Consider the following 22,677-nt stretch of genomic DNA (forward strand, 5'->3'; position numbering starts at 1 on the left):
ATCTCTTCTGGCTAGGGTTTCAGCTGAAGAATCTTCTGTTAGCCTGATGGAATTCTCTTTGTAGGTGACCTGCCCTTTCTCTCCAGCTGCCTTTAACATTCTTTCTTTTATTTTAATCTTGGAAAATCTGATTATTATGTTTCTTGGGGATGATCTTCTTGTGTAGAATCTTGCAGGAGTTCTCTGCATTTCCTAAATTTGACTTTTGGCATCTCTAGCAAGGTTGGAGAATTTTCATGAACAATATACTAAAATATATTTTCCAAGTGACTTGATTTCTCCCTCTCCCTTTCAGGGATGCCAATGATTTGTGGATTTGGCCTCTTTGCATAATCCCATACTTCTCAGAGGTTTTGTTCATTCTTTTCTATTCTTTATTCTTTTCTTTTCTTTTTTTTTTTTTTTTTTTGTCTGTCTTATTTCAGAGAGCCAGTCTTCAAGTTCAGAGATTCTTTCCTCAACTTAGTTTATCCTGCTGTTAATACTTGTGATTGCATTGTGAAATCCTTATATTTTTATTCACCTTCGTCAGGTAGGTTAGGGCCTCTTTTATACTGGCTACTTCATCCTTCATCTCCTGTACTGCTTTATTGTGATTCTTAGTTTCCTTGCACTGGGTTTTGCCATCCTTCTGAATCTTGGTGATCTTCAGTCCAATCTATATCTTAAATTCAGTTTCTATCATTTCAGTCAGCTCATCCTGGTTAAGAACTCTTTTGGAGAACTGGTGAGCTCATTTGGAGGACATATGACACTCTGGCCATATGAGTTACTGGAGTTCTTGTGTTGATTCTTTTTCATCACTGCATGTGGGTGTTCCTTAACTGCAGTGTAGATTGAGAACAGTCAATAGATTTTTTTTCTGGGTGTTCACGTAGGGTCGAGGCTTTCTGCAGGGTCTTTATTTGAAGCTGACTTCTTGTCTATGGTTTCAGAAGGGGGTATGTTAGCAAGGTATTTTTGGTATTGAAGATCTGGAGTGTGATCCAGGAGGGGCTCTTAGGCTTATTGGTCAGTTGGTAGACTCTTACTTGGTTGTGTGGCTCCCCTATGTTTTCTCATAGTTGCAGCTGTGTTCCCTCTCAATGCTCTGAAAATGTGGGTTCCTCTCCCTCTTAAGTGCTGGCGGTAGGTCATGGCTTGGCACTCCTGGGGTAGCCACTGCAGTTCTGGGGCTCTCTCAGTAATTATGTTCTTTCCCCAGCTTGTAGGCAGCAAAGGGACTTCAGTAGTGGTGTGGCCAAGGGGTCTTTTGCTTGTCTTCTGGAGGCACCACCTCAAAGAGATGCAAGTCAGCAGTTGCTCAGTGTAATCAGCCCAGGTTAAAGGGTCTGTGCTGCGAGCCCAAGCCACGGGATCCCTGTCTGGTGACAAGCAGTGGGTGGTATGTGGGACTTGTGGGAGATGGACTGGCCTCCTCTCTTTATTTTGACTACAGCTTGTTGGAGATGTGGATAAGGCACTTAGGGTCATTGTTCGTTAGTCTGAGAGTAGCACGGAGAGTTCCACTGCAGAGTCAGTGGCAGAAAAGCTTTCAGGTGCCCCTGGAGGTTCTGTTCAGGGAGTTGTCAAGTTGCTACTGGCTCAATAGCTCTGGTGGCTGGAGACTGGAGGCCCAGGCCTGGAGGACCTGCCCAGTGAGGGGATACAGGAATGGGCACCCACTTGACAGTCTGGCCACTTTTCTGTAGCGCTGCTGTGATAGGCTAGGGTCCCACTCCAGTCCCTAGTCACCTCAGATTTTCCAGTATTTAGGGGTATCACCAGTGAAAGCTGCAAAACAGCAAACATAGCAGCTTGCCTCTCCCTCTGAGAGTTCTGTCCCAGGAAGGTACAGAGCTGTTGATGGCTGAAATACACCTGTAGGAGGTGGCTGGAGACCCCAGTTGAAAGGCCCTGCCTGGTGAGGAATGGGATTGGGGACCCACTTTAAAAAAGCAGTCTGACCACATTTTCAGAGGGTAGTTGTTCTGTGCTGGGGGTGCACTTCAGTCCCCAGTCACCTTGGACTACCCAGAGTCTCAAGGCCGGAATAGCTGTGTCATCCAAACAGCAAAGATAGCAGCCTGTTGCTACCTCTGGGATCTCCATCCAGGGAGGTTTCAAATCTCTATCAGTAGAAGAGCACTTGGTAGGGTGGCTGAGAACCCTGGTTGGGAGGTCCTGCCCCATAAGAAGGAATGGGATCAGAGATCTGTTGGGAAAAGCTGAGTGCTGGGAGAAGCTGAGGCAGGGCTTACATGTCTGACATAATGTAAAAGAGTCTTGGAACTTGTCCAGGGCCCAGGGTCTAAAACCCTTTGTGGTCTTTGCAACACCAAGCTCTGTGCTAAAGGGTGGAAGGCTACCCTGACGCACCATAATCTAAACCCAGGGCATAAAATCTCTCGTGGCCTGGATAGAATCCAGGGCTCGTGGCTCTGGAATGTGCCTAGACTTGCTGGCTCCTTGCTCTCCTGGGATCAATTGCATCTTGAGTTAAAAGAACCTGGGCTTTATTATCTCAAGTAACAGAGCAAATGCTAGACCATCACAGCTGTAAATCATGTGCTTAATGCAATGTGACCTTTTGACCTCCACATTCTCACCACCTGTTTCTCTGTAGGATTACCAATAAATAGCATGGGCTCACAGAGCTTGGGGCCTTCGCAGCCTCCATACACTAGCGATGGCCCTCCGGTTCCAGCATTTTGTCTCTCAAACTCTTTCTCAATCCTTTGACTTCGCCGAACTTTGTCACCCCCCACAACCTGGTGTTGGGTCTGATCACCCCAACAGAGATCCACTTATAAAAGCAATTGGATCACATTTTCATAGAACAGCTATGCAGTGCTGGGGGACTGTTTCTTTCAAGATTTTTTTTGCCTTTTTCTTACAGCATTTTCACTATGATGTGTATATTTGTGAATCTCTTTGCTCTTGCCCTACTTGGTGTTTGCTATGCTTCCTAGATTTGTAGATCACAGCTTTTCAATAGATTTGGGAAGTTTTCTGCCATCACATTTTTGAATATTTTATCTGTTCCTTTATGTTCTATCCCTCTAGTACTCCCACTACAGATAAGTTGGGGTATTTAATAGTGCCCCACATTTTTCTGATGCTCTATTCATTTTTCTTTATTCTTTTTCTGTCCTTTGAAATGTATAATCCTTATAGATCTATATAATTTCTCTAAAGCCTTATCAGTTTAAAGCTGTCATTGAACCCCCCTAGTGAATTAATTATAGGTACCTTTCAACTCCAGAATTTCTATTTTTTTGTATCATTCCTCTTTTCCAATATCTTTTTAGATCAATATTACTGTCATATTTCCACTTTAATCATGGGTTCTTAAAATTCTTTGAGCATATCTATAATGGCTACCCCTAATTCTCTTAACTCTGATATTTTATCACTTTCACAGTTTGTGTACTGTTTTTTTTCTGGTGTATTGGTCATACTTAATCTGTTTTTCTGCTTCGCATTCCTCATTTTTTTTAATTATTGGAAATTTAAGAAAATATTGTAGCAACCCTAGGCACTTCCTCAACCCTCCATAGCTTATTGGTTTGCTTGCTTGCTTAGTGATAGACTGCTCTAAAATAATCTAGACTAACTCTCCGCCCCACCCTCCTGTAGTGAGAAGCCTCTGAAGTTGCCCCTCTTGAGGGACAAATTTGGGTATGCCAGTAGTTACAGTGGGACGACAGTGATATTATAGGCCCTAATTTCCTAATCATACACAGCTGTTCTAATTGAACAATTCTGACCAATTGTGCCATTTTTTCATCGATGCTATGGGGCATGCCCATCACAGGTTAATCAAATCTAGAGTCATTTAAAGCAGGGGCCCCCAACCCCTGGGCCACAGACCAGTACCAGTCTGTGGCCAATTAAGATCTGGGCCACACAGCAGAAGGTGTGGCAGGTGAGTGAGCATTATTGCCCGAGTTCCACCTCCTATCAGATCAGCAGCAGCATTAGATTCACCTAAGTGTGAACCCCATTGTGAACCATGCATGCAAGGGACCCAGGTTGTGCACTCCTTAAGAGAATCTGACTAATGCCTGACCTGAGGTGGAACAGTTTCATGCTGAAACCATCCCCCACTGTCTGTGGAAAAATTGTCTTCCACGAAAACCGGTCCTTGGTGTGAAAACTGGTGAGGACTGCTGCTTTAAAGGGATAGTTGCTAAGGTCAGTGTTCATATTTCTTTGAACCAGTAGTGCTCTTTCTGCTGACAGTGTCCTCCTCTCTCCGCTGTACTGTGAACCTACCATTTAGCAATGAATCAATTTCCCAGTTGCTTTTCACAATTGCTTTCATTGTTTGGCAGAGCGCTCTCAGGGTTGAACTTCCTTTTCAATAATGTCATCCTTCGGGGTATTGGGGTAGAAAAGGAGCTCTCTGTTCTATATCCCGTTTCTCATTCTGTGCAAAATATCTGAGCTCCTGCTCTGGTGCTCCAGGCGCAGGGTAAAGCAACAGGCCATTGAGTGACCTTGAGTTGCTGAATGTCAATTGATGTAAGGTAGAAAGCAGCCTCGGATCTCTTAAGATTGCCCTCGCTGAGCAGCTACCTCAAGAGTCTGAGCACTCTATTGTATCACAATTTTTCTATAAATCTACACCTATTCTAAAGTTTTTTAAAATACGGTAAAAGAAACGCTCAACCTCAGTGAATTCCCATTGAGTCTCTTGGACTACCTCTTTAGTGTAGAGGTGTAGGGATACATATTTAGCAGGACGAAGTAGCATTTATGTGGAGGGAAATAAAAACAAAAAGCATAAGCAGCGAAACACCTGTATTTCTGCAAATTTTCTCTGGGAATTATTTGTCTAGATATCCATTTTGCTACCATGCTACAATGATTATAATGTAGACCTTAAAATATTAAGAATACTATTTCAAAATCAACATTAGCCATTACCGTTACATTTCATTCGTTCTTTCCTTTTTCCAATTCTGTTTTTGCATAGGAGCCTATTTGTACTTTGATACGTTAATCTGGACTCCTACCGATGGAGTAAAGTACTCCACATACTGTAATTCTCACACATTTATCCTGACTAAAAAGGAGTAAGGCTTACAAAAAGACGTTAACAAGTAATTCTGCAAATTTGTGAAGCCTTTGTGAAATGAGAAACAGCTCTTCTGGGCTAATGAGTAGCATATGTGATTTGGGATGCCAAGAGAATACCAGATTACTTTCTCCCATCTATGCAACACAACTGGCCAACACATTGCTTTGTTAGTAGGGTGCAGGTTTATTTTCCAAGGATAAGCTCTTACTCTTGGGTAGTAAAAATGTATTTTTGGAGGCATATTCCATGTTCTTTTCATGACTGAACTAACCAGGCTACCACTTAGGACACTGTTCCTGGAAGCACTGAAATTTAAAGGCTGAGATAGCTGATCTGGCATTTGCGCTTGTCTTAGAATGGTCTATGGAATGAACTTTGAAGTATCTTCCAAAAGCACATTTTATAAAAGCTTGTGTATAAGAACTCTCCCATTACAAGTTAGTAAAAGCTGACTTAAGTAACAGCTACTCTATCTTCAAAGTGGTCCGATCAGATTCAGAGATTTTTTTCAATGAAGTTACCAGGAAAGAAATGAGTTACACGGGCACACACACAGTAGAATTTTTATTATTTTGTTACAGCTGTTATCTTTTTGATATTTATCGACGGTTGACTGTGTACGTTACAAGAGTGTTATTAGTTTTGTAAAGACTGCAAAGGAATCTGAAGACATTTCATCCTTCTAAAATCAAACTATCTACTGGAAAAGGTTTTAAGCTTAAAAAATTTGAAATTTTCAAATTTCCTTTTCCTTCCTAAAAAATCTCCATTTGAACTTTTTATTAACCAGCAGAAGAGCTGGCTTGGCACATTTTTGTAATACAATTGAATTTAAGCTCGGAAGATTTTCAAGGTCATTTAATCCAATCCTTTCATTTTTCAGACCGAATTTTCTATTTTCATTTTAAAATAAGACAAATTTTCAAAAATTTGTTTATATTCTGCTTCCACAAACATCTGACATAACCACAGTTCAATTTCAAAACTAGGAAATTGAGTTATATGACCATTCTCTACACACCTTACTCAACTTTTGCCAACTGACCTAATGTCCTTTTCTTGGACTAGGATCTAAATCGGGATCATAGGATGTATTTTCTTCTAAATATCCTTCAACCTGGGATATTTCCTCAGTCATAAAAGACAACTTCGTGACGCTGACACTTTTGGAACGTATTGTTCCTCAATTTGTAGAAATGTGCCTTAGTTACAACTTGGTCATTTTCAAACTTAAGCAACCAAGTGTGGTGATTTTCGGGAACTCGCAGAATATTAGTGGTGAGCATCTTATACACCAATAGAAGATTGCTAACCACATGTTAAGTTTATTCCAAGATTTCAGAAGGCATGCCAGCTGCTTCAAGGAGTGAGGTGTGGAATGATACAGGTCAATGAATTGGTTCAACAGTTATATAACAAATGCAGTAGATAATGTCTCCAATATATTACTGATTTTCTACGGAATCTTGGGTTTATAGCTTAAACCCTGGTGTGCTCCAAACGAAAATGTTACCAAGCCACTTTTGAGCTCCTTTTTCTTTTCCCCTAGTGTCTTTTTGTTTTTTTTTAAAGCCGCCATTAGTGTAGGTTCACAAAACATTTAGAATATGGCTAGTAACAAAGTGCTCTTTCAAAAGGGATTACACAAGACTGGTTTTGGGCAGAATGAGTGCTACAGAAAGTCAAGAAAAAGGGAGCAAAGCTGGAGACTGATGGGAAAAACGCTAAACTCACGCTCACGCTCACAATCATGTACTTTTTAAATATACTTTTTATCCACACACGGGCCCCACCTCCATCCCCGCTGCCCTTCCATGTCTCTCAGCCAGGACACGCAGCTTGTGCTGTGGGTTACATCAAGGTGCCAAGGTAGAGACTAAAATGGACAGCAGGAATTCCTCTCCTCTCCAGGACACTGGCTGGAGTCTCCAGTGAAAGGCAGTAAACAGCAGAGAGAAAGGTCCATGGCTCTTGCAGTCCGACCTCAACCTCTGCAGCAGCGCAGAGCGGTGGGGAGAGCGGAGCCGCGGCCCCGGCAGCTCCCGGCCCCGCGCGGGGCTCTGCTGGCGGCTACCGAGTACCTGAGACTCCTGCCCCCGCCCGCGTGGCCGCGCCTCGCTCCGCACCCGCGGCAGCCCTTGCCCGCGCCGCCTCCGCCCGCCCGCCCCGCAGCGGCCCGACTAGGCTGGAGTTGGGGTTCCTGAGCTCCAGCCCCGAAAGCCGCTCGCACAGAGCCCCGCGCCGCCGCCACGGGTCCCGGAACCCTCTCCGTCGCTCTCGCTCCCGGGATGGGAAAAGCTGGCGCCGGCTGAGCGCGCTCCTCGGCGGCGCGGCGCTCTGGTTCCTCCGCGTCAGGGTGTCTGCGGCAGCGGCTCCGGAGGCTCCTCTGCTCCTCGTGGCACGCGGCCCGGACCCCAGAGGCCTGTCCTCCCCGGCACTGCGAGGCCGGGCTCCTGCTGCCCCTCTTTCCTCCTGGAGTGCCGCCAGCGCCCAGCGATGGGGGAGAGAGGTGAGCAAGAACCAGCGGGAGCGCAAAGCTCCTGAGGACTGGGGGCCGACAGCAGCCTGGAACTCCGCGGCGAGATGAAGAAAGAGCCGTGGCTTCCGGGTGGAGGAGCCGCAGCTCACTAGCAGCCCGTCCGTGGAGACTAGGAACCCCGCCCCGAAGACGGCTAGTGGGTGCAACCAGGATAGCGTTGCGAGTAGCGGAGCCGTGATGGGGCGGGGTCGGGGGCCGAGGGGAGGTTGAGCGTGAAAAGTGGGCTTTGGAGGGTCAGGGGCAGAAGGTGATTTGAGGCTTCTAACTTGGGAAGTGTGCAAAATAAAGGCTTTGCCCGCTTTCTCCAGGAAGTATTTCGTCTCCAAGATGTGCCTCAGTCCTCCTGAAACTCCCATCTTCATCTCTAAGCTCCAAATCTGAAAACAACTTTCAAGTAAGAACATAAATCCCTGCTTTTTTTGTCAATATGGCTTGTGAAGCTCAAGACCAGGCAGAGTAGGGTGTTACATAAGTATGTAGCATGCGGTGGTGAAAGAGTTAACATGTAGGGCAGGCTGACATTGCTCTCAAGGGATTCCCCCTTCACTTGCTGTTAGCTTATGGGGGCTCCTGTCTGTGATAAATGTATAGGTTAATTTAAAGGGGACAAAATCTCAGTGGACAATCACTGCCTTCTAGTGTGGTCCCTGTCTGGCACTGAGGAGATGCAAGTTACATGGAGATCATGCACCATCTTTCTCGGGGAGAGGAAACGGAGAGGGGGCGGGGGAGAGCGAGCGAGAGAGACTGATATTAGAGCTGGAGCTTTCCAACTTGTGAAATGTTGATTTTCTAGGACTGAATCACAATGGAGAACACATCAGTATCCAAGGGACCACAACTCCCTGTTCACCCTTCATTGCCTGACCACCTCTAGTGAAACCAAAAATACCTTTCCATATGAAGAACAGGATTGTAAGATTCCAGGAGGCTGACCCTGGGGGTAGGAAGAGTAGGTGTGCTGAGCTTCTGCAAGACACAGAGAAACTTAGCAGGGCTGAAAGCTGGTGATTTTTTGGCCATGCCAGAGGAAGTTTTATGTTTGGGTGAATAAATCTGAAGCTCTTTAACCTATCAGAACTGTCAATTTAAAGTGAACCTGGAAACTTAGTGACAGAAGTAGTAAAACAACAGCTTTTGGTGGTGATGATTAAAGACCATTTAACAAGTTACTGAGGCTACAACAGAGTAGGCAGTGAGAACACTCTAATCAAGGGTGGGTGAAAATGGAACACATAAGTAAATGGAAGTTAGCTCTGGAAATTGCAAGTTTACTCTTTGAAACATGCACAGATTCTCCAGCTCAGTATCAGTCCACCATACCTTCATTTGTAATACAGTTGCAAGAAACCTTCCCAGAGACATGGCACTCTATGCCCATTAGCCTTTAAAATAAGTTTTGAACAGCTTATATAACACAGATCTACTCCTTGGAAATTCTGTTGTAGATGGTATTGAGGCAAATCATAACAGCATTTGGCATTAATAGTCCTGTCCTGAGAACATCCACACTGCTCTAGTATCTTGCCTTAGGACAAGGGTTCTGCTTTATGTGTCATTCTGTAGAATTTTTATTGAGGTAACTGCAGCAGAGATTTCATCCAGCTCCTGGAGACCTTTGACTTCACTGCCTACCTTAACAATCATATCTTTACTATCAGTAAAAATATTCAATAATATTAACACATCACTACTAAAATACTCATCTCACTTAAATCTGAACTTACAAAATTTCCCTTCTTTTGGTTAGTTAACTGAGTTGCTGGCTTTAAATGCATCAAATACAAGCACTGTGAAACCAAACTTTTGGACTAGAAATAGATACTGTTATACTAAGCTGCAAATTATTTCTTAGTCCTGAAAGATTTTGGACTGAAGAGATTATGCATATTTGGCAAACCAAACGTTCACGTAAGAAATGACTGAAATGTTTTGGCAGATTGTGTGTACATGTGCACACTCTTACACTTACAAGCCCAGTAGAGACAGTGTAGGTCATGCTTTGGACAGGTGGCTTGCAGTAAAGTCTACTAAGGCTATTGAATGTAGTAACAGGGGAAGTGACTTAGTATTTCAGCACCTAAAGTTTGCTAAGTAGTGATATCTCTCACCTCTCACCTCTGAAGTCTATTTCCTAATGCCAACCCCCTCAGCCACACACGCACACACTTTTTCAGTACATACGTACCTGTTTTCCAAAACAGCTAATCAATTTCATCTAAACACAATTATCTGTTTCGGCATCATGGAGGAGGTAACGTTTAAAGGTATTTTAGTAAATTGGAGCAGGGAGGATCAGATGAAACTTAGAGGAACTGAATTAAACGAAAGCAGCGGAGACCTGACTTCTAGTCCTATTTGTTATGTACCCTTGACAAGTTGTAATAATAATCTGGTATTTGAATTTTCTCATCTGTAAAATGGGGTCAGTGCCACTCAGAATTCATCCACAGAATCACAATTTGATACAAATAAAAGGGCATTAATGTTGTAAAGTCTTGCACATAGGTGTGTCACTGCCTTTCCAATATTTTTTCTTTCATGTTAAAGGGGGCAGTTCATTAACCCCAAATCTAATAAAATTGAAGACTTATGATTTCCCACTTAGATATCCCACCCTAGAAGGAAGCAGCATACACCATAATATACATCCTTTGGAGTTCTCTGATCTTTATCTAAAAGTTGCTGCTAAGAGACTAATGAATATAATAACATTTGAATGACAGGTACAAATTTATGGTAATTATGAGTTGCCCATCTAACTCTTCAAGAATTCTGGATGGTTTCCTTGCATCATTCCTCTCCCTCTCCTGTTAGTTTTGCTGATACTTTTTGGGCAGCCTTTTGAAGATGTAACTTTTGCCTTGCACATGATTACTACTCAGAATTTTCTATGGATTAATTAGCTAATACTGGTTAGCATCTTAGAATGCAGTGGAAGATAGAATTACACATTCACACACAAGGCACTCAAATTATACATGAAATTAAAATTAATACTTTCCTGTGAATGTGTGTGTTTTGTATGTTTTGTGTTGTGAATGTGTTCAGGGCAATTCCCAAAATTTGAGAGTCATTACTTAAATTCAGATACTAATACAGCCTTGTCATACAGGACAGCCTTTCTAGATGGGAACCTTTGCTAGATCTAGACCCAGTTGGGGTAATCTTGTGACATGAAAGATGCTGCGTAGGGACATATCGCGAGCAAGAACATGTTTCTTCTGCACCACTCTTTATATATGTGCTGTGATCTAATTTTATATATAATTAGTGCTTTGTGTGTATAATTCTGTCTTCCGTTGCATTCTCAAATGCTAACCAGCATTAGCTAATTAATCCATACAAAATTCTTATGAGGTAGATGGTATTTTCTCTTTATATTTTTATGCTAAACATAATTTAAATGTTTTACTTTTTCACTGCTGGTCTCTTCAGCATTAGCAATGTTGTTCAAAGAGATATTAACCTAAGACCATTATCTGCAGTATATTACTTATATCATTATGATGGTATTAATGCTGCATTCTCAATTACATGACTGTCTGGTGGTTTGACATCTGCTTGTGTGCCATCAGCTATTTTTAAGTACAACATGTATCAACACAACCTTGGTAATTACACTGGGTCAAGTTGTTTTGTTTAAATAAAATGCTTTTATCTAGCATCTTTTAAATTTTCGCAATAATCTTGAGGGTGAGATTATCGCTCATTACACAAAACTAAGGTTTAAAAAACAATCACTGACTTGGCCAAGATGATGTGAATGGTCAGGGATAGAGTGTAATTTGGAGTTCACATTGATCTGACTCCAGATCTGCCTTATAGACTTTCAATGTATAACTTTAGAAATCAGATCCTTTTAAGAACTGTCTGTAAAATTATTGTTCTTGCATGGATTTTGGCGGCAGCTGCGAGCAGGCAAATGTTGGTAATGGAGGCTTCATCATATGAAAAATGTCTGTCACATTTTATTCTTTATCTTCAGTAGTAATTGCATTGTTTTCACACCGTTCATCTTTAGAGTCTTGAAATCCAACACTTGGGTGATTATTTGATCATTAGGTCATTGGAAAATCTTGATCTGGTCTTTGTTAATACATTTCTGAATGAGCAACTAAATCTGATTTTATTTCAAAATTGAAAAGTGTTCGGTGTTTATAAGACTTTTTCACCTGACTTTTTAGATATTAGTAGAATTGGCGTTCTTTAGCAAATTTTTTTGAGATGGAGACTCGCTCTGTTGCCCAGGCTGGAGTGCAGTGGTGCCATCTTGGCTCACTGCAACCTCCGCCTCCTGGGTTCAAGCCATTCTCCTGCCTCAGCTTCCTGAATAGCTGGGATTACAGGCTTGCACCACCACACCCATCTAATTTGTGTATTTTTAGTAGAGATGGATTTTCACCATATTGGCCAGGCTGGTCTCGATCTCTTGACCTTGTGATCTGCCCACCTCAGCCTCCCAAGATGCCAAAGGTGTGAGCCACTGTGCCTGGCCTACATCTTTTTCTTTTATGATTGGGGCTCTGATCCTAATCAAAAATGCAAATGCAATGTGGCATGAAAGGCAAGGTGCTACAGAATAGCATAAGATATGAAGGTTAGACCTACGTTCAAATAAGACTGCCTTAATATCTAAAAAGTAGACTACCTGTGTTTTGCTTTCTGACAACATAATCAGTTTTTCTGAAGCCCCGCCCAGGCTTCACTCAATATAGTAGTGTCTTCAACCTGAAAGTGTTGAGCATCTTTCATGTGTAAAGCTCTGGGGAAACAAAGATACCACATCAATCCTATGCCCCTGACTTGAGAGTGTGAACACCTTATGTTGGGTCTTTTCCTATTATTCATAGGCATATATGTTTATAGAAGCCTCGAAATTTGAAAGACATTACTTAAATCAGGTATGATATTGGCAGTAAGATATATAGTAAGATATATAAAAACATATTCATCTGATTTATATCTTTGTGTTGGCAAACATGCAATATTTGGCTACAAAATGCATAATCTAGGAACAGAATTTAAATCTTTTTGAAATTTACTGTTACCCCCTAGAAAAGATTATTAATATTGACTCTGGGAATGATTTACATCTTTCTTAGAAAGGCCTCTCAAAACCACAGAATTGTCCAAACACGGGGTGTCACGCTTGTAATCCCTGCACTTTGGGAGGCCGAGGCAGGTGGATCACCTGAGATCGAGTTCTAGACCACCCTGGCCAACATGGGGAAATCCTGTCTCTACTAAAAATACAAAAAAAGAATTAGCTGGGCATGGTGGCACAAGCCCGTAATCCCAGCTACTTGAGAGAGTGAGACACAAGAATCGCTTGAGCCCGGGAGGTGGAGGTTGCAGTGAGCTGAGATCACGCCACTGCACTCCAGCCTGGGCAACAGAGTGAGACTCTGTCTCAAACCAAAAACTAAACAAAACAAAACATTGAATTGGGCACAAAAATACATGGGCTTATTTTATTCATGGTGTTAAGAATTGCAAATATTTATGGAGTATTTACTCTGCCAGAGAAAATGCTAACAACATTATACACATTTTCTTATTAACTTTAAATTGTGCAGATATTTTCTGAGCACCTGGTATGTCCCAGTTGCTGATCTTGGGATGTGTGTGAAGTGGTACAAAATGTTATGAACATTCATGAGATAGTAGAAGATGTATGTTACCTGAATGACAGAAGTGCTGGAGAGTAAAGATGAGATGGGAACCTTCTGGCTCAGATGGTTATGAAGGCTGTGGCAAGAGTGGTGCTTAACCTAGATCATGAATAGGAAGGATAAGTTTAAAAGGAGCGTTTTGAAATGGCCTTAAGTACAGGATAAAGGAACTGCGAGAACAAATGTAGAGAGGAGAGAGATCAAGATTCACTCATCTATGAGATCACTTTAGAATGAATGTAGATATATTTCATGCCTAATGAGAAACTGAAAATCAATGTCACAAAAAAAATGTGTTCGCCCTTAAATACGTGATTGCCCTGGTTTGCACATTTAAATCTCATCTTGGATGTTTTTTTTTTTTATGCTGGTTTCTCACATGGACAGTGTGGGGGGAACCAGACTGCGTGGCATGAAATGGTCACTCTTGATGCAAGCTGGCTCTGCTCAGATCAAATGGATGCAATAGTCAAAGATTGGCAAGAAACAAAGGTGAAAGCTTACTGTGCAAGTTTTATAGTGAAAGAACAGAGCCTAATTTAAAATATAGGTAGGGGAAAAAAGGACCAGAATGCTCAGTAGGAAATCCTACATGTACATAAAAGATTTCTATAGATCTCTGGAATGTTTCTATACCACCCTTAGATCAGTAAGGTACCTTTTTGCTTTTTAAAATGCTTCACTTCTGAATTTTGTCATGTTACTTCAGTTTTATTCTCATAGTCCTAAGGGGTAAGAATAACATATCATTGTTTATATTCTGTGGGAGATGAAACAGAAGAACTGATTTATCAGTGTGATTTTTTTTTTTTTCCCCACATATCAGTTGTTGGAAAAAGAGACAAACTCAAGACGCAGCATTCTATTGATACCTGGACTTGCTTGGAGTTTTGTTTTTGACATGATCTGGGGACAGACAGTGGTATGCATAGCTTTATTTTGGTTGAAGTCTGTGTTCCTGCCCATAAGGGACCACCATTGGGAAGAAGTGTAGAGATGGGACCACAGGGCTGCCAAGTTCCGGGAGAACATAAACAAGATATGTGCTGTGCTGTAGAGCAAGTTGCTCTAGGGTAACTCCTGAGTTACCTATTCACCTTTAAAAACTGACCTTACAGGGTACTAATAAGACTTACTGAGAGCAAGGTGCCTGCTCACCTATTTATTCAACTTATATGTAGTGCAAGGTGAGAAGAAGGAAGGCAATAGAGGCAAGATGAGAAGAGGGAAGACAGTGAATAAGGGGTTTGCACACTGTTATGAATGTGTCATCCCCAGCTTGTTTTCTGGGGAGGATGTAAGAGAGGTGGCATTTGATGTCTCCCTGCTGGCTACTGACCCTGGAGGGACAGCATGGACAACTTGATTGCTTTAAGTTATCCAAGTTGACTGTTTTCCCTAACAACCCTCTTTATAATTAGTGCTTCCAGTGTTTATGCACCAGCTTCACCTGGCTTTATAAGATTTCACTTGCCTAAAATTATTAGAATTTAGATAAATCAAATGCCAGCTCTCGCCCATCCTCCCCAGATAACAAGCTGGGATTACACACATAGTAACACTGTACAAACCACTTATTCATTGCCTACTGATGCGAATGTTATTTTAAATGCTGACACCATTGTATTGAAGCTATTCGTTTTTTCTTTAGCTGTTCTTGTACCTGATGGAGGCTGAGGGGTTGGCAATGGGGCTGGGGGGGGAGTTTGCTGAACACTAGAGCAACTCTGCTCTAGCCAGATAGGCTATCCACATTATAAAAAGCAAAAAATTATATTTTGAGCAACTTTGTGCAAACACATTACATATTACTACATTAGTCAATTTAATCCTCAACCCTGTAAAGTTATAGGTGTTGTCTCCATGCAAATGCTGTGGAAACTGGGGCTCAGAGGAATTAAGAAACCTGCCCCAAATTAGCTATCTAAAAAGTGGGCAGAGCAGTTATTTGAGTTGCATATGGGTTTATCTAGAAGTTTCTTACAAAGACTTCATAAGTCCATTGAGAGGGATCATAGAACTCTTGGTGTGAGTGGAAAAATCGAAGTGTGCCCCTTGCCCATGTCACCTGTTCTCAGTTACCTATTTTCTTCCTTTCATGACCTCCATCTATCCCTATGAGTAATAGCGTTATTCATAGATATCATTTTTTAGCTGTTTTCCAGGAAGAAAATATGGGGTCTTGACATTTGACTTCTCCATGCTGGCCACTGAGGCTAGGGAGACAGCATGGACTTGTTGTGCACGCTTATTTTAAGACAGGGATACTAAGGCATGGTATCAGGTAACTGGTTAATCAGCTTTGTGCCCTTGAGCCAAAGGTTTGATGGTTCTAGTCACATTTCCTAACCAGAATAACAGAACCCAAACTCATGGGCCATCTGATGTAGGGCTCTCCTATTTGGAAAGTAAAAGTTCTTATTGAACTCTTCAATTCCCTTGGCACTTCTGATTACAATAATTAGAAGATTTGTCACTCTGGTTTGGAAATGCTGTCTCCAGTCCCTCTGCAAAGGTCGACCAAAGACTGCCTGGCTTTGGCCGAGTGGGGATGGATTTGGAACTAGGACGTCCTGGGCTTTCTCATAGGCTACTAAACCAGCATTCAGCGTGGACTTCACTTGCCTGTATTTGCATTACCTTAACTTAGACTCAAGAATTAGTATTCCGTTGGAGGGGCCAGGAAAATGAGCAGGTATCTTCATGTTTTAATAACTCCCTAGATGATTCTTATAAATACTGAAGATTGAAAACCATTCCGTAGAGGAAATTGTTGTTGTTGTTGTTGCTGCACATGTAGGATGTCCTGCCAGCTCTTCAGCAAGAAGAGACAATGCATTTTCCTAGAAGGGGATCTTTCTACTGTTAAAATAAGCACCTTGCTTAGTAATTCTTGTAGTGGAAATGAGTTACAGGGAACCATCATTCCTAGATATCCGCATGAATAAGATATGCATTGTGAGGATAAAGGGGGGTACAGTCTTGTGTAAACAGATGCCTTAGATATAAATACCTAGATTAGCCTAGTGACTTCATGAAGATAACTTTGTGACTATGCCATCATATGTAAAAACAAATACCCTTCTTACAAGTTTGTTAGACTTATATAGGTTGATAGACATCTAACAGTTAAAATAGTGACTGACACATAATAAACACTCAAATGTTAGATGTTGATTACTTTGTCATTTTATTAATAACAATCATGATAATAAGCACAATATCTAATACCAACTAAGAATATATATATAATAGTAATATCACAAGTGATTTTATCTTTTTATAATGTGCTCCCTCTTCTATTTTTTCCCTTTTCCTCTTTGAGGTCTTATTGTATTTGTTCTGTTTTGTTTTTTGTTTACATCTCCCTTACAACATTTGTAACTATTTGCTCAGAGTAAATTATGCTGGTTTTCCGTTTACTTTTCTTGGTGCAGAAAAGCATAAGTTAATAAAACTTATGACCTTGTACAAGAATATAAGAGAATGATAGTCATTAAATATAGAATCTATATGTAATGGCTTGTAAAATACATGCAGCAAAACAAAGTAAAATCATAAATTGGAAAACTTTAAGACTTTAAGACAAAATTTTGAGTTTTCTTATGCCTCCCAAATACCTAATTGGGCATCTGGTACATTAAAAGGATCTCAATCAATTTTGTTGAATACATTTTTGTTCTTGTAAAATAAAATGAAGCTGTAAAAAAAATCTGGAAAGATGTGGCTAAAATGTTACCACATTATGACTGAGGGTTTTGATTATCCTTAAAATTTTCTGTATTTTCTGATGTTTATGAACATAAATAATTGCAGACTGAAAAAAGGGATGGTGAACTTAGCCTCATTATACTTAATTTTAGGCAACTGAATTTGACAAATTTCTGTAACTGCTAGGGTTGGTAGCTAGTTTTGATGACAAAGGTAGCAGGAAGATCACTCTTTTCTCTTCTGAATGTAATAGCAGATATTTTCACTCCTTTCTTCATGAGTTTTGTTTTTCTTTTTAATTACAGAAGAGACATTTGAAGGTATTTGTACCAACAAGACCATATACAGTTTAGACATTCTGGTGACCTGTGCTTCCAACAAAGAACATATATGCATGGGTTAGATACATACATAGATAGATGGATGGGATAGGTAAATAGATATATTTCAATCTAAATCTCAGACATTAGCTTGATCTTGATATTCATCTGTCTATGCATACATATTAACATGTACACACACACACACGTACTTAGCCATAGGTATACATAAGTCAAGCGCTTATACTCTACCTATAACGCCTCACTCGTGGAGGTGTGAGGTATTAAATGGTCTTCTGTGTAAATGGAAAACTCTTAAGACAAAGGAAATTGGAGGAGAAGGTGAGAGACAGTACTGAGATACCGAGAGATGGAGAAAGAGAAAGACGGAGCATGAGAGAAAAACAGACACTAAGTCAAAAACATGGAGATTCAGAGATAGAAAGAGAATCGCAGAAAAAGAAAGTCAATGACCATGGAGAACTTGTAATCATATTTTTAAAAAGTACCAGAGTGAACATGAGCTTGTAGTTTCACAACATTTTTTCCTAATGTACTAATATACTTTTCTACATTTGATGGAAGTTCTGAATTTTTGATTCACAGATGCTACATTGCACTACTAAATTACTCATGAAATGTGCACCAGATTGCAGGGCACAGGCCACCCACAGTTTTTTTGCAAAGGTGTATACATGTGGCTTCTGAATTTTCAAACTTTCTTATTTTTCTTGTTTGGCTCAGAATGCATGTTACCTTTGAAACAGTATTCACTGTAGTGGTTAAATTTCTAGGTCAAACCACAAAACGCCAGGGTTCTCGTATGCTGTGATTTTGCTGTCAGGTGGGTTAGATACTTTACATACTTATCCAAGCATCAAGCTAGAATTGGCAATTTCATTTCTGGTAAAAACTGTAGTTTAGAACTCATGCTGAGAAATAGTTGTGGTGGCCAAAACCTTGAATATTTTTGTCCTTTGACTCTCCAGAGCCACTCAACAAAAGGTAGTTGGTATGTACCCAAGCCACATGGTACTTCTCTTCTTTATGGAGATAGTGATTTAGTCATTTTTCCCTCTTTGAAAAAAAAATAGCACAGGTTAAACCATTGTGTATTTTTGCTGTCTATAAAAGCTACATTCTGTTTAGCTGGGGCTTCTTAAAAGACTTACTCAAATAGCAATATGTTTTACAAGAAACTTAACAATTGTTAAGTTTGGGATATAAGACTGATGGTCTAGTACAGGAAAAACGATGTCCTGCGGGGCAAATTTGGTTTGCCACTTGGTTTTTTAAAATAAAGTTTTATTGGAACACAGCCACATTCATTTGTACATATTGTCTATAGATGTTTCTGGGCTGTAACAGCAGTGTTGAGTAGTTGTAATAGTGACTAAATGTTCTACAAAGCCTAAAATCTGTGTGATCTGGCCCTTTACAGGAACAGTTTGCTTACCTCTGGCCTAGATCATGAGGAAGAAATTTTTAACCATTCCTTTTATATTTGCCTGTGCTATCTTGAAATATTTTTCCCGTGTGTGCAATAAAACTATTAAAACATTTTAAATGATTGTTGTGCTACATACTGAGATTGTGTTCCTATGCATCCTCAGAAATCAGAAACTGTCTTGTGAAGCAACCTGAACATACAGATGTCTTAGAGTGGAGGTGAAGAGAGTATTTAGAAGGACAATCTAGGTAAGAAATCATGGTAGCCAGCATTAGCAAGTGAAATATTAATATGGATTGATGTAGATTAAAGAAGATTTGATATAGATTGTAGGATATATTTTAGTGATCTTGAATCTAGAAAGGAAGGTGGGGAAAAGAACAGTCGAGGAAAATGCTCAGTTTCCAGCAATGGCAGTTGAGTGGATAATGGGATTATGCATTGTGATGGGGGGAAAGTCAGGGATGTGGGGATGTGGGGTTAACAGTAAGGAAGAGGCAATGCTGTTTGACACTGCTTTTGTTTGTACTTTGCAAGATAGATGGAGCTTCAGTACCACTGAGGGTAATTTTGTGTGTGCATGTGTTTGTGTCCACATACACACCTACTTTCAGCTTGACTACACTTGCTCATGAGAGTGCAGTCTAGTGTGTTGTGTGTGCATGTGTCTTAGTCAATTTGGGCTGCTATACCAAAGTACCATAGACAAGGTGGCTTATAAATGACAGACATTCACTTTTTAGAGTTCTGGAGGCTGGGAAATCCGAGATCACAGTGCTGGCAGATTTGGTGTTTGGTGAGGGTTCCCTTCCTCGTTCAGACATCATCTTTCTGTATCCTTGGCAGAAGGGGTGAAGGAGTCATCCAGGGTGTCCTTTATAAAGGCAGTTAATGCTATTCATGAGGGCTCTACCTTCGTGATCTAATCAACTGCCAAAGCCCCCCACTCCTAATACAATCACATTGGGAGTTAGAATTTCAACATGTGAAATTGTGGGGAACAAAAGAATTCAGTCTATGGCATCTGGCTTCTGGCCTTATTGTAGGATTTTAAATCAATGATGACCATACAGAAGTCCCTGATATGAATAATCTCTTGTTGCCTGAGTCCTCTGTGCTGAATAACAGTTCCTTGGGGTTCCCTACAATGTCTGCCCTGGACGTCAAATACAAATCCCATGCTTAAAACCTACAAGTCATTCTGAGGAGAAGTACAGGAGTAAGGACTTGTGCTATGATCTTTCCTTGAGGGTAGAACGTGTTGATCAGATACATGGCCAGCATATTCTTGAGCAAAGCCATTCTCAAGGTTGGTGATTCCACTGTGGTCCACAATAAACTCATTATCCTCTCATGGTAGCACAGAGATGAGCTGCTACTCCTAAACCCTTGTATCATCTGGCCATCTCTCTGAAGCTTCCTGAATGAGGTGTACATTATTAATGCAGATGAAGAAAAGTATATGAATTGATGGCTGCTATAAACTTTATATGAGTTAAGTCAAGAGAATTGGTGAATAACTGAATTACTGGATAAAATTGCTAGGCCAGTTCTATCTACCAAGTCTGTTACTACCAAAATCATGTCTGATGCAAACTCACCCTTTCTTGAAATATCTTAATATGGCTCAGTTGTCATAAAAGACTACATGTTTGTTCCATAACAAGAAGGTTTTTTCACATTAAAAAAATGAGGAAATCAAAGTTTTCTGTCCAGTCCATTAAATTATCAGTCTATCCTCTTAGCAACAAATGCCTGAGGACTTTTAGAAAGGTTTGTTTATTCAATTAGGAATAAATAAATAGAAAATGAAGGATGTTTCTCCCATTATTTTCTTCTCTTGCATCCTGCTTTCTTCAAATTTATCTTTCATACAAGTATCTCAGGAAATAACATTTGAGTTGGGGCTTGATGTGAGAGACTGAGTTGACCTGAGTTGTGTGTTTGGATCCCTTGTTCTATGAGAAGGTCACATGGGGGCTAAACCTTAGAGAAGCCAGCTTGCTTCCTTAAGGACATTACTTTTGCAAAAAGTGATTGCAGACATCAGTAAAATTATAAGAGGGGAGAGTAAAATAGCTCATTACAATAGAGTGGGGTTTACCTAGTTTATGAGCTCCATTTAATTACTAAAGACTAAGACATTTAGAGAAATTAACAACATTCTATTAAGGTCAAAGTGAGCAAGATTTGAAGGGCTCTAGCCATTGTGTTGTTTCAAGAACTCTCTTGGTTTGTAGAGACAAACTGAGATGTGAGGTAAAGAGGCCTGGACTAAGGATACTGACTTCATATTCATTTTCTGCTGTTAGTTGATTCTACAACCTCAAATATGCTGCCACTCATAAATACGGAGATGAAAATACCCATTTCTTTAGCTGGTTGTGAGGAATTCATAAGTTATGAGAGCAGCTGGCACAGGGCGGGCTTAGCTCACTCCAGATGTCCAGTGAATGTTTGGTTCAATCTGTCAATCTTGTCTAGAGAATTTGTTCAGGAAATTTCTCTAAGTCAAGGAGTTTTGTAAGGTGCCAGGAGATGCTGTTGGTGAGTGGAGAAAGATCATCAGACCTGATCCAGGTAATTTGAGTTTTAGTTCTGATTTGTGATTCATTAGTTTGCAAATGAACTAGTGGGCAAACTAATGCCCTTTTAGGCAAGTCAGTCAACCATTAGTTTCCTCATCTGGGATACAAGCGTAATACTGCAGTCCAGTGTAGCACGGGCTCTGAGTGAGACTGCCTGAGTTTGATTCTCAATCCTACCACTTAATAAATGCTTACTGGTCAAGTTACTGAAAAATTCTCTGTATGTTATCTTTAAGCACCAAAAATAGCCATTTCATATAATTTTCATGAGGCTAACATAAATCAACACGTTTAAAAGTATTCTAGCAGAGTGCCTGTTACATGGTAGTTGTTCAATAAATGTTAATCAGCATGATTTTTATTTCTTTTAAACCCTTGCTTGAGTAAAATCAGCAATCATCACAATTGGAATGCTGAGTATACACTGCTAATACAAATGTTAACACTACGTCTCCAAAGTAAAGGAAAATCTATCCAATGCTTCCGGTTTTATCTTACCTGACTTGTTTTCCTCTTTTCTTTCCCCTGTTTTATCTGTGTGGCAGAGCAGCAGCAACTACAGCAAGGCCAAACTGGCAGAAACCAAAGCTCCTTAGTCCTCTGTGTTCCTGGCTTTTTTTTTTTTTTTTTTTTTTCCAGGAATGCTTCACATATTTTCTCAGGAGCCACATACCTCTGATGAGCACAGCAGGTTTCCTGAAACCAGAGGTAGGTTTTGCTTTCATACAGCAGACTTATTTCCTCACTCAGGGAATCAGGTGTTGCTTCATCCATGTGGAATTACATGGCCTTTCCCTTCCAGTTCCAGCAGTTGCCACTCTCGGCCTCAGACCCAGCCAACACAAGTGCCAATGCTGCGTGGAGTCAGTCGCTTTGAGCCACCTGAGGGAACTCAAAGGGCCGCTCACAGAAGAAAGCTTAGGATAGGACTGTGGTCTCAGCTGTGACCCTTTTTCCTGGCAAAGTATGACACTGGATGAAACAAAGATGCCCCTTGGGGAGGGTAGGCTAGCACAAAAGCTAAAGATGGAAGGAAAGTGGCCCTTATTTCTTCCTGTCTGCCATTCAGGGGTCTGTCTCCCTGAATTACTGATATCCTAGCCTCATGTATGTATTGTGTTAATTGAGTACCAGCACTCAGAGCATTGGTTTGGTAATTAGTGGTGCTACTTTTCAGTTGTATGACTTCGGGCATTCACTTCATCTCTCTGAGCCTTAAATTTCTCATCTGTGTGATGCGGGTAGTCATCCCTGTCTTGACTGCTTAGCCAAATAAAAACTCAAGTTTTAAATTCTGAAACCTTAGGGTTCAAGAGCTGGGGAAGGGAG

At 40.8% G+C, this 22,677-nt stretch overlaps 1 long non-coding RNA gene across 1 annotated transcript in view; it reads left to right on the plus strand.

Moving 5' to 3' along the window:
• The first annotated feature begins 16,574 nt into the window (after nt 1-16,574).
• Nucleotides 16,575-22,677, plus strand: part of LOC108580461 — a 39,349-nt gene continuing 33,246 nt past the window's right edge. Inside the window, exon 1 of the long non-coding RNA XR_004176894.1 lies at nt 16,575-22,056. This is a non-coding gene — a long non-coding RNA (uncharacterized LOC108580461). The remainder of the gene's footprint in view (nt 22,057-22,677) is intronic.

Source organism: Papio anubis, chromosome 11 (assembly GCF_008728515.1).
Source record: "Papio anubis isolate 15944 chromosome 11, Panubis1.0, whole genome shotgun sequence".
Taxonomy (NCBI): domain Eukaryota; kingdom Metazoa; phylum Chordata; class Mammalia; order Primates; family Cercopithecidae; genus Papio; species Papio anubis.